General features: G+C 39.4%; 1 protein-coding gene across 1 annotated transcript in view; it reads right to left on the bottom strand.

Moving 5' to 3' along the window:
* Nucleotides 1-5483, bottom strand: part of LOC308385446 (uncharacterized protein) — a 538971-nt gene extending 533488 nt beyond the window's left edge. Inside the window, exon 1 of the mRNA XM_080864346.1 lies at nucleotides 5460-5483. The gene's annotated coding sequence lies outside the window, so the exon portion shown is untranslated. The remainder of the gene's footprint in view (nucleotides 1-5459) is intronic.
* Between the last annotated feature and the right edge of the window lie 9755 nt (nucleotides 5484-15238).

Here is a 15238-nt window from a genome sequence, read left to right as displayed (position 1 = left end):
TCTCATCAGGGCCAGCTCGTCTATTTTATTCCTGAGTGAGCGTACATTGGAAAGGAAGATCCCAGCAAGAGCAGTTCGCAGTCCACGGCTCGCTTACCTCTCTTTCGGCGTCTCACTTTCCTGATCAGAGTCTGCAGTAAATCTGCCGCAGATGCGACAAATATTGGAAGTAAATCCACAGGTGTTGTAGTCCTGTAGTTAAGAAGCTCTTCTCTGGTGTAAGAATATCCAGAGGAGTGCCCAGACACAGAAGTTATGCACAAAAACAAAACAGAAGTAACGCACTGAAGCACCAGGGCATCCATACGCGGCGCCATCTTGGATCTTGAATCATATATATATATATATATATATATATATATATATATATATATATATATATATATATGTATGTCCCGGGGCTAGCGATTTTTCCAGTTGGGCTACCAAAATCTATCTCTGCCCTGCCCGTCGGCCTATCGTAGGAAGGAAAAATATATGTCAATGCTTTTGCATTCTTTTGGAAATGTAGCTGGGTAATTATGTCATTGGCATCGGTGAGCCACTGTCAATATGTGACATATTGAAATCGCGTTTGAATTTGCGCTTGTTTTTTGCTTTCACTTTGCAATCGCGCGAACTGTGTATAGAGAGCGACAGCACTGATTGGTGAGTGATGATAATTTGCGCACCAATTCCTCTGACATCGTCTTATTAATCGTTAGCTTACTATGCAAACATGACAAGTGAAATCTCCCGCAGCAAGCTTAAACATGTGAGAGGTTGATCGCGCAGAGAATCGCTGAGCTTATGTGAGTGTGTGTGTAAAAGCAGCAGGATTTATATTTTAGTTCTGCTGAACCAAATAAGACAGGTCAGGGTGAAGAAGTGACAGCCAAAGAAAAGCTTACCACAAAACGGAGAAGTTATGACAAATCAGACTATAAGGCAAAAAGAAAGTGCAGCTTTATGGTTTCATGGACAAAATAATTTCTGTGGCTGCAATATGACGAGCTAAATAACCGGGGCTGCACATAAGTGGTCCGCAGGTGCTGTCAAAATAAAAAACGCGCACAAGATAAGAAGTTGCAACGTGTGTTTGCGTACATAAGATTTTCAGGAGGAGGACAGACATATGTTTAGAACTCTTACAGATGTTGAAGAAGCTCCTTTAAGCAATTACTGTGATATTCCTCCAACTCTAGTAAAGTGGTCAGTGTAACCGTTCTCCCAGGCGGAATTATAAAGGGAAGTGTCCAGGCATCCATGAAAAAGAAGATTTACAATGTTGAGGTGAGCTAGGAGTAAGCTAGCTAGCCGACGATTAAACATGAGATATTCTGTATTCTGATGTATTTCATAAAGCACACACACGTACAGCAATGCTATAACAGTGGAGGTAAACAAAGATGGAAATCTACATAACATGGAGGTTTTGGAGAGTTAGTAATGTTAGCCTAGTACCAGTTATATTAGCCTAGTTAACCTAGTACCAGTACACAGAGCAGCGCTGCAAGTGTTTGTTAGAATGTTTAGGGTAAGCATTAACTTTCTTTCAATGTAGGTGCATGTTGAGGGTCAGTCAGTCAGGTTCAGCTCCTGTGAGTGCCCGATTGGCAATGATAAGTGCCATCATATGGCGGCATTGTTGATTTGGGTGAAGAAGAATGTTTCTTGCACTGACGTGGAATGTGTGTGGAAGAGGGTAAAATCATCCAAAGGAGAAGAAATTACTGCCAAGGGAGTGTCTGTGATGACACCATCAACAACACAAGGTCAGTTATTTATTTAAAATTTGCTCTTTGAATTAATTATAATTATAATAATTATTTTCTTAACTTTTTAAAAAGCATTGTGTTTTATATGCTAAAATTATTATTTATTTACCTGAATGCTCCCAGGTACTTTGATATTTACTTTAACATGTGGTATAAATTGTACATGTATGTAAAATCTTGTAAACTACATACATCAGACTGTTTGCCTCCACTGTCCCCACTTTATTATTTAAATGTATTTTATATACTCCGTACCTCACTTTGTCTATTCTGTGGTCAGAATTCCTTTATGACTAAGTTGTATTTTCATCCCCAAAGGCATGTAATTGGGGGATCCTTTGTGAGCCAAAGGCCAAGGAGCTGTACACTGACTGTACTGGTGCAGCTATCAAGGAGAGGGGACTGTTTTTATCTAACAGTAGCCTGCTTGGTGGTTCTCCTGATGGGACTGTCTCTAATGAGTGCATCATTGAGGTGAAATGCCCATGGTCAGCCAGAACCAAAACTGTATTGGAGGCTGCAGAAAGTAAGGACTTTTTCCTACAGCTGGATGAGGCAAGTGGTTCCCTGGTATTAAAAAAGAATCACAACTACTGGCATCAGATCCAGGGCAACTTCTATCTCACAGGGGCGAAAAGCTGTCACTTTATTGTTTGGACTCCATGTGACTTTTTCATCTTGCATGTGGATAGAGAACAAACTTGGGCTGTTAACACTGAATCTTTGGAAACGTTCTACCGGGAAGTTATTTTGCCCCATATTTTATCGCAGCTTTGAATTCATATCAGCATGAGTAATTTATCAGTCCAAATGTTTATAGTTAATTTTAAAACTATTTGTAAATATTTGTAAATTGTACATTTTTTGTCATTGTAACTTTGTAAATATATTCAGATAAATTTTTAAATTATATTAATTTTTGATTTGAAAAAATAATATGTTTTGGACAAACTGTTCCTGAAAATAAAGAGTAACACATGTATCTGGAATTCTTGATTTTAATTGAAAATGTTTAGCAAGAAAACTAGGCAGTAATCAGGAAGCTGGAATGGAATGAAAAATGTAACAAGCCATTGATAAAAACAGAGTAAAACATTTTACGAATCACAAATGAGACCATTCTCAATTTGAAACTATGCAACTAAGTTGTTTTTATGATGTAACATCCTAAGTATACACATAAAACAATCCAGAACACTTAGGAGTTATAAATAATAAAAGTAAACTTATTCAACAGTTGTATTTTCTGGTCCACAACTAGTTAGAAAATGACACAATGTACTTTTACCTCTGAACTCTCACAGGTATAATTTATTCAATTTCACGGAGAATAGGTGTTTGTAAATTTGTAAGACACACACATGCTTTCAAGATCTTATTAATATTTTTTTTTAACTGATGTGGGATGTGATGCAAAATTGAGAAAAGTTTCAGTCTTTGAATGGAACGCTCTACATGTATTCTTGCACAGGAAATCTTCCTGTTGTTGTTCACTTCCTCCTGTGTGAATTGTCCGTTGGTGAGGAAGGACGGAATGTTCAGTGAGACCCCTTCTGGTAGGATGTCCCGAATTGTGAAGCCCTTATCTGTAGATGTTGCAGTACTCCACAGTCAGCTGTTATGGCCTTATCTGAGGCACTTCCACCGTACAAGTTGCTTACAAAGGTTATTACACCATTAGGAGCCACACCAATTAGAGCCTTTAGTGTGGTCCGTCCTTTGTACTGGCTGTACAAATGACTTTGTGTGTCAAGTCTCTCTGTGTTACAAACAGAAACTTCCGTGCAGTCAAGCACAATCCTGCAGTTAGGAAATGGTTGGAAGCAATCTGGCAGCGATGTTTGATTCTTGGCTCTCGAGGTAATGTTGTTTTCCAGCATGCCAACATACAAAATGTCATACAGTGCACTAACAATTGTTGTAAAAATATTAGTTACTGTGGCTCTGCTGCAGTTAAACCTTGTTGAAAGGTCTGCATGACCAAAATTAAGTTTGAGCTTCATCAGGGTTAGAAATAACTGGTCAATTAGGGGCATCATTTGGACAATCAGAATGATATTTAAGATCAAATCTGGAAAGAAGCGCTTCTAAAAACAGGACAGAAGCAGCATCAGGCAATCCAGTATAGTACTGGACCCTTTCAGGATTGTCAGATATTTTACTGAATGAGAAAGTCTGCTTCTGCTTCTCTACTTGTTTTTTACGTTTTTCATTCTCTATTCTTAGTATGTCATTCTGAATCTCTAGCACCAGAAGACTTTTGGAAGAACTTGTGGAACTTGCAGTAGCTGTCTGTGTATCTGCATTGTTGGAATGATGTAGCTCATCTGATCTTTCACTCTGATTTTCACCAATAGCTGGGACCTGCTCTTTTTTCTTCTTTTTTCTAACAGGGTTGTGGTCATCTGGGAACTGAAAAGACTTCCTGTCGTTCCATGCAAATCTTGTTGGCCCCGCAGCTTTTCCTTGAGGGAAGCGCCAACTGCAGACTCTTGAGTTGCAGTTTGGGGTGAAGTTTTCACGTCTGTGGAAGTGTTTAAAAAGGCAGAGAGAAATTTCAGATCATACGGTAGCCCTCCATTAGTTATGATTAATAGAAAAAAATAGAGATAAATAATAGAGAGAAGCTTCTTTCATCCAGATGAGAGAAGCTTCAAGAAACTTAAAGAAGTCCAGATGCTTTTCTTTCCAAGCTCCTTGGACTACGATGACCTGGATGACTGGTCACAGACAGTGACCAGAATTATTCAAATCTTACACATCGTTGTACTAATTTGCTTTTAAGCTTACCAGAAAGATAAGTACTGGCAATCTTTGCTAGCTATTTGTTGGTTAGGTCTTTATTTTGGTAATTAACTGGCACATAGGCTGGGGATTGTAATGTATTTTCTTACATAGACATCACTTTTTGGACGTAACTTTTATTCCTCTGAGCGTCGAAAGCTAACTAAGGTTCATATATATAGCGAAGTGACCCTTAGCTCTCAATCTTTGCTTGGAGAAATAAAAAAGACTTCAAAAATGCAACAACGTCTTTGTAGTAAAAAAAAACACCATAAAAACCATTGTCTATATAAGTAAAATTACTCGTAAAAGCCAGTTTGTCTTTTAGTAGCGGGTTTTAATTGTTCATCACTAGCTATATTAGCTAACTAAAGTAAGAGCCCACTTGCTCTTATCTTACAAATTTATTCATTCACTTACGAGTGGTAACATACCTTATCAACTTCAGCCACTTCCTCTTCTCTCTCTTTTCACAAGGAAACCAGTAAAATGACAGATTAGACTGTTGTTTTGAGCCAGATTGGTTAAAACAACGAGGAACACAGCATTGTGGCATATTGAACACGGGAGCGTTTAGGCCCGGAAGTAGGATTCATCGCATCATCACTGAACGACCGGATACTGATGCTTGAGAGCGCGCGTGTGATGCAAGTATGTGTAGAGTGTTGAGCGCGTGATCAGTGGTGAGAAAAACAACTCACGAAACTTGACCTTTCTATACTCGTGGCTCACTTGCACTTCTAATCTATTCGTTTGCACACTTACACACACACAGCTGTGGTTTCCTGTTTTGCTACACTCTGGAGAGCCTCGCCTTTAACGGTCTTCTCTCACAGAGAGCAACAGAAAGCGTCATTCAGAAAACTTCGAAAAACTCAAGATTGACTGAACTCAGTTCAAAGTTACCTTGACACTTACCTTTAGATGTGAGAGGTAGTGATGGTCCGCTTGAAGCTGATGCTCCGGAGCGTGTGTCAAAAAGATCATCTGCTTCAGAAGCACCGTGTCGAGGCTTGATTCGTTTGGCCAGAGTCACGTGATCAGTGACGTCTGAAGTTTCATATAGAACGTACCTTTTTTTTTTTTTTTTAAGTTTGACGAGCATCTTGACTTTTGGTCTTTGGATATTAACAGTTCTGGGTATGTGACTCCTTGTTTAACAGAAATGTTACAGATAGCATTTGCAGTGCAGTCTTTAATTGCTAGAAATTCACATTTTTTAGATTTAGACATAAACCAGATGCCTCAGAGAAATCACTAATAACACTAAGGGCTAGATGGATTTGATTTGCATTCTTCAAGAAGAGTGGTGTCATCAGCTAGCTGGCTGATGATTAGTGATGTGCGGATCGATCCTGAAATATCGATTCCTCCGATACCAATCATTTATGTTCTAGAATCGATTCTCACATTAAAATATCGATATTTTAGTAATTTAGAGTAAATTTGTAGTTTATCATTAACAGGAACACAGTGGAAAGAAACTATAACATTCAGATTGTCTACATTCAAAGGAACTACTTCCTCTTCCGCCTTTCATAGTCATGTGCGAAATACGGCTGCATAAATGTCTCGCAGCCCCTTGTCGTGTGCATTCCCAACAATGGCTGAGCCTAATTGAAGTCATGTGCGGACGTATTTTACCTCCACAAACAGCTGAGACGTGGTTTGCGATACATGTGGCAAAAAAGTGCTCCAAGAGTGAGGTGCCTTGCCATATTGGTCCATTTGATTGACCTTTATTATAATTATGAATTTATTTTATTTTCAGTTGCTACAAACGGGACAGACATGACTGGGGGATAGGACTGGGGGGAAGAATGAAAGAAAGAGAGGGAGAGAAAGAAAACCAAAGGGGAGAAGAGACGGTGAGAAGGGGGGGAAGAGAGAAGAAAAACCAAACAAACAAAAAAACTAAACACCTGGGTCACCTGTATGGAGAAAAAAAAACAGAAGAGAAAGCAAGCTAGTTTATTGTGATGGTGCTTTTTTTCTCTCCTTTTTTTTCTTATTATGTTGCTCTTTGTTGTTTGCTTTCTATTTTATTTAAAACTTTTAACTAAAACGTGTGCAATCCAAGAAATCAGTACATTTCTTATTTTTATCCATTAATGTCCCTGTGTCGCCTGCAACTTTTAACCCTCTACTACATGACTTTTTAATTTGGGGAAAAAAGTATTTCTCCCTATTTTGGGGGTTGCTTTAGGGTCCCTAATAATATATCATTCATAAAATTGGACAGCAGAGACCTGTTTTCTGTAGGCCTGGGCCACATAAACCAAGCCACAATCAAGCCAGATATGGCATGCCATCACATGGACTGTGCCATCTATGCCAGGCCTGGCCTATATGTGGATGACATACGTCTTATCATGCCAGCACTGCCGACTTGATACCAGATCCTGGCCAGACCTGCTTGCTATGTGGGCACTAACACACACACAGACACAGTTACTTTACCAACTGACCCCTGAGCTCCTAACCGTCACTCCCTAAAAGCTCACTGTCCTCACTTTCTGAGGACAGAAAGTGCACATTCCCTTGGTTTCCTTCCATAAAAGGTATTTACATCCATGTCCTGTAATTATGAGCAGATTGTAAAGGAAAAACATTGACTATGATCATATAAATGCACACATCTCTACACACATATGCAAATGCATTGTATTGTACCGCCTACTGGTGTTGGCCAGAGGGGCCGATGGCGCGATATGGCAGCCTCGCTTCTGTCAGTCTGCCCCAGGGCAGCTGTGGCTACACCTGTAGCTGCCTCCACCAGTGTGTGAATGTGAGAGTGAATGAATAGTGGCATTGTAAAGCGCTTTGGGTGCCTTGAAAAGCGCTATATAAATCCAATCCATTATTATTATTATTATTATTGCCTGAAAAAAAAACTGGGTTTGAGACAACAAATGAAAATTAACAGTTTTACTGTATAAATAAATTTAAAAAAGTAGAACATACAATCAAATATGCTTCTTAACATATTCATGCACATACAAGTTTTTTTTAATATACATTTATTTCACTATAAACATGTAAAATAGTGATCCTTATCTTGCCTCCTAATGGAGATGTCTCTCATGTAGTGCAGCTTGCAGAATGCCCCCCCCCCCCCGCCCCAAATAAAAGTCACACCACCTTCAACTCATCATTTTATTGGAAGGAGATGTGCCTGGTAGCATTATTTGAAAGAAAAAAAAATGTGGTTTTTTTTGAAGGGCCAGTGTAAGGCATGAAAATGTGGTTTGTTGCCTCGGGGCAACGTTGTTTCATTTGTCTTTATTTCCTTCATCTGCTACACATTTTCTTAGTTCTGTAGTTACACCAAATATAACTTTGAAGTTTAACCAGCACTATGCAGTTATTTTATGCAAAGGAAAAGGAGCTTTAAAATTATCATCAGCAAATCCACAACAGAACGTGGTGCGATGGCCCAGTTAAAGTGTAAACCTCAACCTGATGGAAACGCTGTGGCCGGACCTAAAGACAGCTCTGCATAAGTGAACGACTCAAAACCTCAATCAGCTAAACTTTTCCTCCACCATGATGTGAGACTTTCTGTAAAAATTATGATTAAAAAATACCAGAACAAAGTCGTTTATAAAATGTCATGAATGTGTGGGACTGATAAACTTTCTATATATATCATCTGTAATGAGGAAGTGGTTTAGTGTGTGTGTGTGTGTGTGTGTGTGTGTGTGTGTGTGTGTGTGTGTGTGTACAGTACAATAAGATGCAAGTTCAGTTTGCTTTTCCACACTGTAGATTTGATTATTGTTTTTATTAGATTTTAATATTTGAGCAACACCTCAACAGAGCCACAGTCATCCTGGACTGTCCTGCAAGTTCTCCTGGAAACTGGAAACCAGTATTAGAGGTTTTTTCTGCCTCCATGTTGCTTTTTTCAGCCATGTGGATGAGGGGGCCGCATGTTTAGTTTGTAACTACAAGAGAAAAAGAGTCACTGTCAGACAGTCAAAATGGAAAAAAATAATAATAATCAGGAGGTTTAGGCTCATTACTCATGAAAATGCACAAAGTACTGGTATCAATCATCAGGCTCTTGACCATATTTGAGCATCTGTGAACTTTGTGTGAGGCTGTTTCTCAGAAAGCTCTCAGTGAGGTGTTGATAGGTTGAAATACTGAATTCTCAATGATAAGAGGCGGAGGTGTGATATGCCACAACCACGCACACACAAATGCAAAGACCTACAGAAATACGTCAGCAGTTCTGCCTGCAGATGTTCCTACACTTACCAATAAATAACCAAGCATTGGTCAGCGTATAGTTTCAACCTGATCAGTGAGCCAGACCGCCGGTGAAAATGACTGTGAAGATCCTCTCCATCACTCTCCTCCTGCTCTCGGTGTGTGTGTGCTGCCACTCCTCTGAAGGTAACTGTGCTCTTACTTTTATAAAGAAAAATGAGGAAAAAAGAGATCAAATAGATAAATTTATCACAGCAATGAATATTTCCAACAATGGCTGCTGCCTGTTTGTGAATAAGGTTCACTTGTGATATTTTGGTGGTTTATTGGGCAGGACCACTGTGTAAAGACCACAAACCTTTACATCAGTCATATTCTGGTATCTGCTCAGTCTATAAATGGGGCGATCGTGGCTCAAGAGTTGGGAGTTCGCCTTGTAATCGGAAGGTTGCCGGTTCGAGCCCTGGCTTGGACAGTCTTGGTCGTTGTGTCCTTGGGCAAGACACTTCACCCGTTGCCTACTGATGGTGGTCAGAGGGCCCGGTGGCGCCAGTGTCTGGCAGCCTCGCCTCTGTCAGTGCGCCCCAGGGTGGCTGTGGCTACAATGTAGCTTGCCATCACCAGTGTGTGAATGTGTGGATGACTGGATATGTAAAGCGCTTTGGGGTCCTTAGGGACTAGTAAAGCGCTATATAAATACAGGCCATTTATAATTGCACATGTGTTTTTCAGCATTTACACTCAACTTCTACCCACAAAGCTCCAGACACCCTGGAAGCTGTTTTCTGGGCTAAGTTTCATTAGTCAGTGATAGCATTTTAAAGGCGTCCTTTATGTCTACATTTAGAAGAAGTCTTGGAGATTTTTATTTTATAAGCACGACATTCACCTGATTTTTGTGTTCAATTGCTGGACTGATTGACAGCCACACCATATCCATTCATGCTATACTGCTTACCATTAACAATGTTTGTACTATTTATGTTTATCTACATGCAAACTTTTGTTTTCTGTCACTTATGGGGTTATGTCTCACGCTGCGTTGCATGCCAGGCATATGTTGTAAGACACTTAAACTATCATAACTGCCAACTGATTAGTGTAGCACAGTTGGTGCAGTGGTTTCCTTCAAACAAATTCACTCTGTAACTAAATCTCACTGCTTCATTTTAGTTTTTAGCAAAGTCATCATTTCAGTGACTCATTGAAAATGAGAAAATGAGAGAGACACAGAGAGAGTATAAGATAATATCTTGCAGCTACGAGAAAATATTTTTCACCTTTCACTTAATTAACATAATGCCAGAATTGCCCAAAAAGTAATCGAGGGCCTCGAAGTGTTGAGAACATTGATTTGTTAAACTTGTTGATTGATTTGCACAAAAAATGCCTGTGCACTGTAACATAATTTCAGGTCACATTTTGAAAGTCACCTTCTGTTTAGTGATGTAAGGAGCTTCATATTTTAAAACTAGATTTAACTTTTATTTTCCTTCTAATTAGACTTTTCTCAGGTAAGAAAATTCCATTTTTAACCTTTAATCTCTCAGGTACTCGTCGTCGTCATCCTGGAAGGATACCACCATGCTGCCCTGCAGTCACCAAAGGCAATAGGACTGCTGAGGTGGTGGGGGAAACATATCGTGAGCAGGCTGCAAGAGGACACTGTGTGAAGGCTATAATGTAAGTCAGCACTTGTTGTCCTACATACAAACATATACAATCTCTATAATTTTCTGTCTTTTACTTCCAGTTTTGACACAAAAAAGGGACAACTTTGTGCTGATCCAGATGCTCAGTGGGTCAAAGATCGTAAGTCGTGCTAAAAGAAACACACAGAAATAAATGCAAAGTATTTACAGAGAAAAACTGAAGCTGCTGCTTGTCTGTTTTTCCTCTCTAGTCACTGCCAAAATGAAGAAGGCATGAAGTCTGTCTGCTACATCAGTATTTCCAGTATTACCATCACCATTAAAGGCTTATTCAAACCAGAGCGCTTTCTCAGCCTGACTTAAATTTGTTTTATTCTTTTTTTTTTCTTTTTTTTTGCCATTTGTAGATTAATTTTTCCTGTAACCTGTGGAGCAAATGTGTATTTTATTCATGCTGTTGACTTCATTGTTTTGTAATTGATCATTGGAGGTCAGCTTTTATTTGTCTTTTACTTTTCTTTTTGTTTATTTGTGAATCTCTTTCTGTGCATTTTGTGTTTATGTGAAGAACAATGTGGCTGTGAAAAACAATATAAAAATAAACTTTTGTTTATTGAGCAAATATTTTCCTGCTGTTGTTTCTGTCGCCCACCAGACTCTCACAAAATGCTACACACATCACATAATGTATTCCACAAGTGTTTTAACTGACGATGGTTGCTGAGTATACTGTCCAGTTTTTTAAAAAACTTTATCTTTTACCCAAGTTTATGTAGCCCATGATGAACATAAGTGGGCCCGAGCAGTGAAACCCAGCAAAACACACACACACACACACACACACACACACACACACACACACACCCAAGTATACATATATATTAGGGGTGCAACGATACTCATATCGATATTGAACCGTTCGATACAGTGCTTTCGGTTCGGTACGCATATGTATCGAACAATACAAAATTTGTAATTTATTTCATCAACTTTCCTTCTGACGATGCTGTCTGTGTTGAGCGCTCAGTGGATCTGCGCTCGACAGTGCAGCCTAGGCGGAGTAGTCGAACGCAGATTCACTGAGCGCAGGGCAAGCTAGCGAGACAGAAGCTAAGCTCTCCTTGCAACATGGCAAATTGGACCTCCCCCACCCTCATTCAGATCTGGCGTTTGGAACTCTTTTGGTTTTCATGTGACGTATGACCCTGAAGGTAAGCGCATCATGGACAAAAGTAAAACAGTATGTTGGATGTGCCACGCAATGCTTAATTGGTGGGAACTACTGTGTTAGCGCAGTTAGCTCGTTAACGTGTTGGCCGTCTAGCCCAACGCACGGGGCGATCCGCGGTAGCTCGTTAACGGAGATTTGCCGTGTTGTGGCGTTAACGTCATTTCAACGAGATTAACGCTGACAGCACTAGTGGGAACACAACGAATATGACTGCACATTTACGCCGACATCATCCTAGTGCAAAGACAAGTGGAAGCAGACAACAAGCACGCATGCTACAAACTTCACCCGAGTCATTTAGACAGCCGTTAGCACAGGATTCTCCTTATGGGGACCTGATATGTTTAATATGCTGCTGAGAATATAGCCCAGAAGAAGCGGATAGTATAGCTTTTATTTTGGAAAGAGACATTTCTCTGTAATAAACTCTCTTTTCCAAAGATGAGTGATTTCTCCATCAGATAGATTTTTTTTTTTATTACTTTGTTGTTTCAGCAACATTAAATTTAAAAACTGTACTTTTGAGTTAAAATACATATTTATAATTTTAATAAATGACAAATTAAAAAGGCATGAACATTTTTTTTGTATCGAAAAAATATCGACCCGAACCGTGAATTTTGTGTATCGTTGCACCCCTAATATATATAATAAATAAAAACACATGTACGTACACTTTAGGGCTGCCACGATAAGTCGACTAGTCACGATTACGTCGACTATTAAATAAGTAGTAGGATTTAAGATTGTAATAATGGGCTGAAACAGAAGACGGCAGCACTGCATGTCCAGGGATGCCAGCCGCCGTTAAACCCCGAAAAAGAAGAACCAGTTTCCGGTTTCATAGCTGTGTCCAAATTTAGTGGCCGCATCCTTCGGAGGCCGCATTTGTAGCCCAATTATGTTACAGCGACATGGCGAAGCCTGTCCAAATTCGAAGACTCCCCCAAACGCGGTTGAAAAATGTGTTCTTCATTTCCCCAGATTTGAAGGGTGGGTCAGGCGTGTCCTTTGTGGCCCGACATATCTCAGAATTCATAGCACAGCTCAGCTAATTCCAGTTTTCAACAAACCACTTAGTTTTAAGATTACTCGTATTACTCTTTCTTGGTCACAAAATAAACTTTTAACATATTTTCAGGCGAGAATATAGCTGTGTAAACTTCAAATATCTGTTCGGTTTATCAAGACACCACATATTTGCTCTGACGTTTTCAGAGACGTCTGTTACCCACCAGCTCGATAGCTAGAGGGTTCAAACTCACTAGAGCCGGCGAGAACAGTGAACTCCCAGCACATCATATCCAAACCCACCACGGTTTTTCGCTACTCAGGTTAAACATGATATATAAGTCACCCAGATAGTTTGAAAATATTATTGCTTGGCTTTTTTCAGTGTTTTATTTGTTCCTCAGTAAATTGGTTTGGATGAGATTAAAGTTATAGTTTTTACATAGTTGAACAAATGTCAGACAGAGAACTGATTAAACATAAGTGTGAAATGGTAGAGAATTTACTCCAGGGTCCTGTTATATTTTACATAGAAAGAACAAACTGTCGAGTTTATTAAAACTCCACTGAGACAATCTACAAATTTTATTAAAAAATTAATAAACTATCATTTTGTCTTTATTTTTAGTTAGCACATACCTTAAACACTTCAAGCTGTAAGCTAATGATAGTTATATACAGTTGGATGCAAAAGTTTGGGGAACCTTGTTAATAGTCATCATTTTCCTGTATAAATCGTTGGTTGTTACAATAAAAAATGTCAGTTAAATATATCATATAGGAGACACACAGTGATATTTGAGGAGTGAAATGAAGTTTATTGGATTTACAGAAAGTGTGCAACAATTGTTTAAACAAAATCAGGCAGGTGCATAAATCTGGGCACTGTTGTCATTTTATTGATTCCAAAACCTTTAGAACTAATTATTAAATATAAATTTGCTTGGTAGGCTCAGTGACCCCCGACCTACATACACAGGTGAATTCAATAACGAGAAAGAGTATTTAAGAGGGTCAATTGTAAGTTTCCCTCGTCTTTTAATTTTCTCTGAAGAGTAGCAACATGGGAGTCTCAAAACAACTCTCAAATGACCTGGAGACACCATCATGGTTTAGGGGAAGGATACAGAAAGCTGTCTCAGAGATTTAAGCTGTCTGTTTCCACAGTTAGGAACATATTGAGAAAACCACAGGCTCAGTTCAAGTTAAGGCTCAAAGTGGCAGACCAAGAAAAATCTCGGACAGACAGAAGCGACGAATGGTGAGAACAGTCAGAGTCAACCCACAGACCAGCACCAAAAACCTACAACATCATCTTGCACCAGATGGAGTCGCTGTGCATCGTTCAACCATTCTGCTGTATGCGAGAGTGATGCAGAGGAAGCCTTTCCTCCTCCCACAGCACAAACAGAGCCGCTTCAGGTTTGCTAAAGCACATTTGGACAAGCCAGCTTCATTCTGGAATAAGGTGCTGTGGACTGATGAAACTAAAATTGAGTTATTTGGGCATAACAAGGGGCGTTATGCATGGCTGGGGCAGCGGCCATGTGATGTGTGTAAAAGAGAACTCAAATGCAGCACTTACTAAGGTGTGAGCGTGGTTTATTATTAAAACAGAACACAAAGTGGGGATGGAAAAACAGAACCTAGGAGAAACTAAACCATAGAACAGCAAACCTGAACACAAAGGGAGGACAGCCTACAGTGGCACTCTCAACATGCGAAGCTGAATACATTGGACTTGCAACCACTACTCAGGAAAGCATGTACTTTACCCAACTGTTAAACGACATGGACAGAAAAAGGTACACATGTACAGTGGGATGCAAAAGTTTGGGCAGCCTTGTCAAATTACTTTTTCATCTTGTTTAAGATGATTAAGACTATATTTTAATTTTCCACATTATCCTAGTCATATTTTGACTTCCATTATTCCCAACAGAATAAGGAACCTTTCTGAAGCCTTTCTTTAGTAAAACACTGAATGCTGATGTCAGCATTAACATCTGTGTGATGGGAATATGGCTGCAGCAAACTTCTTTACTTCCCTCTTCTTTCACTTTTTAAAAACACCAGATGCAGAAAGTTAAGAGAAAGTTAGTGATGGTGTTCTTGTAAGAAAAGTTTCTGTTCCTTAATCTTTACACTCTAACATGAGCACTTCTCAAAACTCAGAAGCCAAAAATGCTAATATTGTTATGTAGCAGACAAAATGCATATAACAGACTCGACTTAAAATGTAATGCCTTCAAGATTCTGAATGTGGTTTGGTTACATGTCTTCCTGCTATATTTGCATAAAGACAGAAACTAGCAGCATTGAGTAGCGATAGGCCAAAAGTTCAATTTAATGACATGATGACCACTCGTCAGTGAGAATGAGTATCATCAGAAGCCTGTCTGTGCTGCTCTGCACAGTCTTGGTAGTTTTGGCCATGTCTGGATCAGAAGGTAAGATGGAATTTCATATAAACACCATGTAAGGTTTTTCTGTCGGCTCTTCTCTGTTTAAAAATCTTTTTTTGGTTTTTGTTCCAGCAAAGAATGATTTTGTCACGTGCTGCACAACTGTCAGCAATAAGGAGATCA

The sequence above is a fragment of the Rhamphochromis sp. 'chilingali' genome (assembly GCF_963969265.1).
Source record: "Rhamphochromis sp. 'chilingali' genome assembly, chromosome: 18".
NCBI classification, from domain to species: Eukaryota; Metazoa; Chordata; class Actinopteri; order Cichliformes; family Cichlidae; genus Rhamphochromis; species Rhamphochromis sp. 'chilingali'.
The sequence above is the reverse complement of the archived record's forward strand: the minus strand, read 5'-3'. Positions and strand labels throughout refer to the sequence as shown.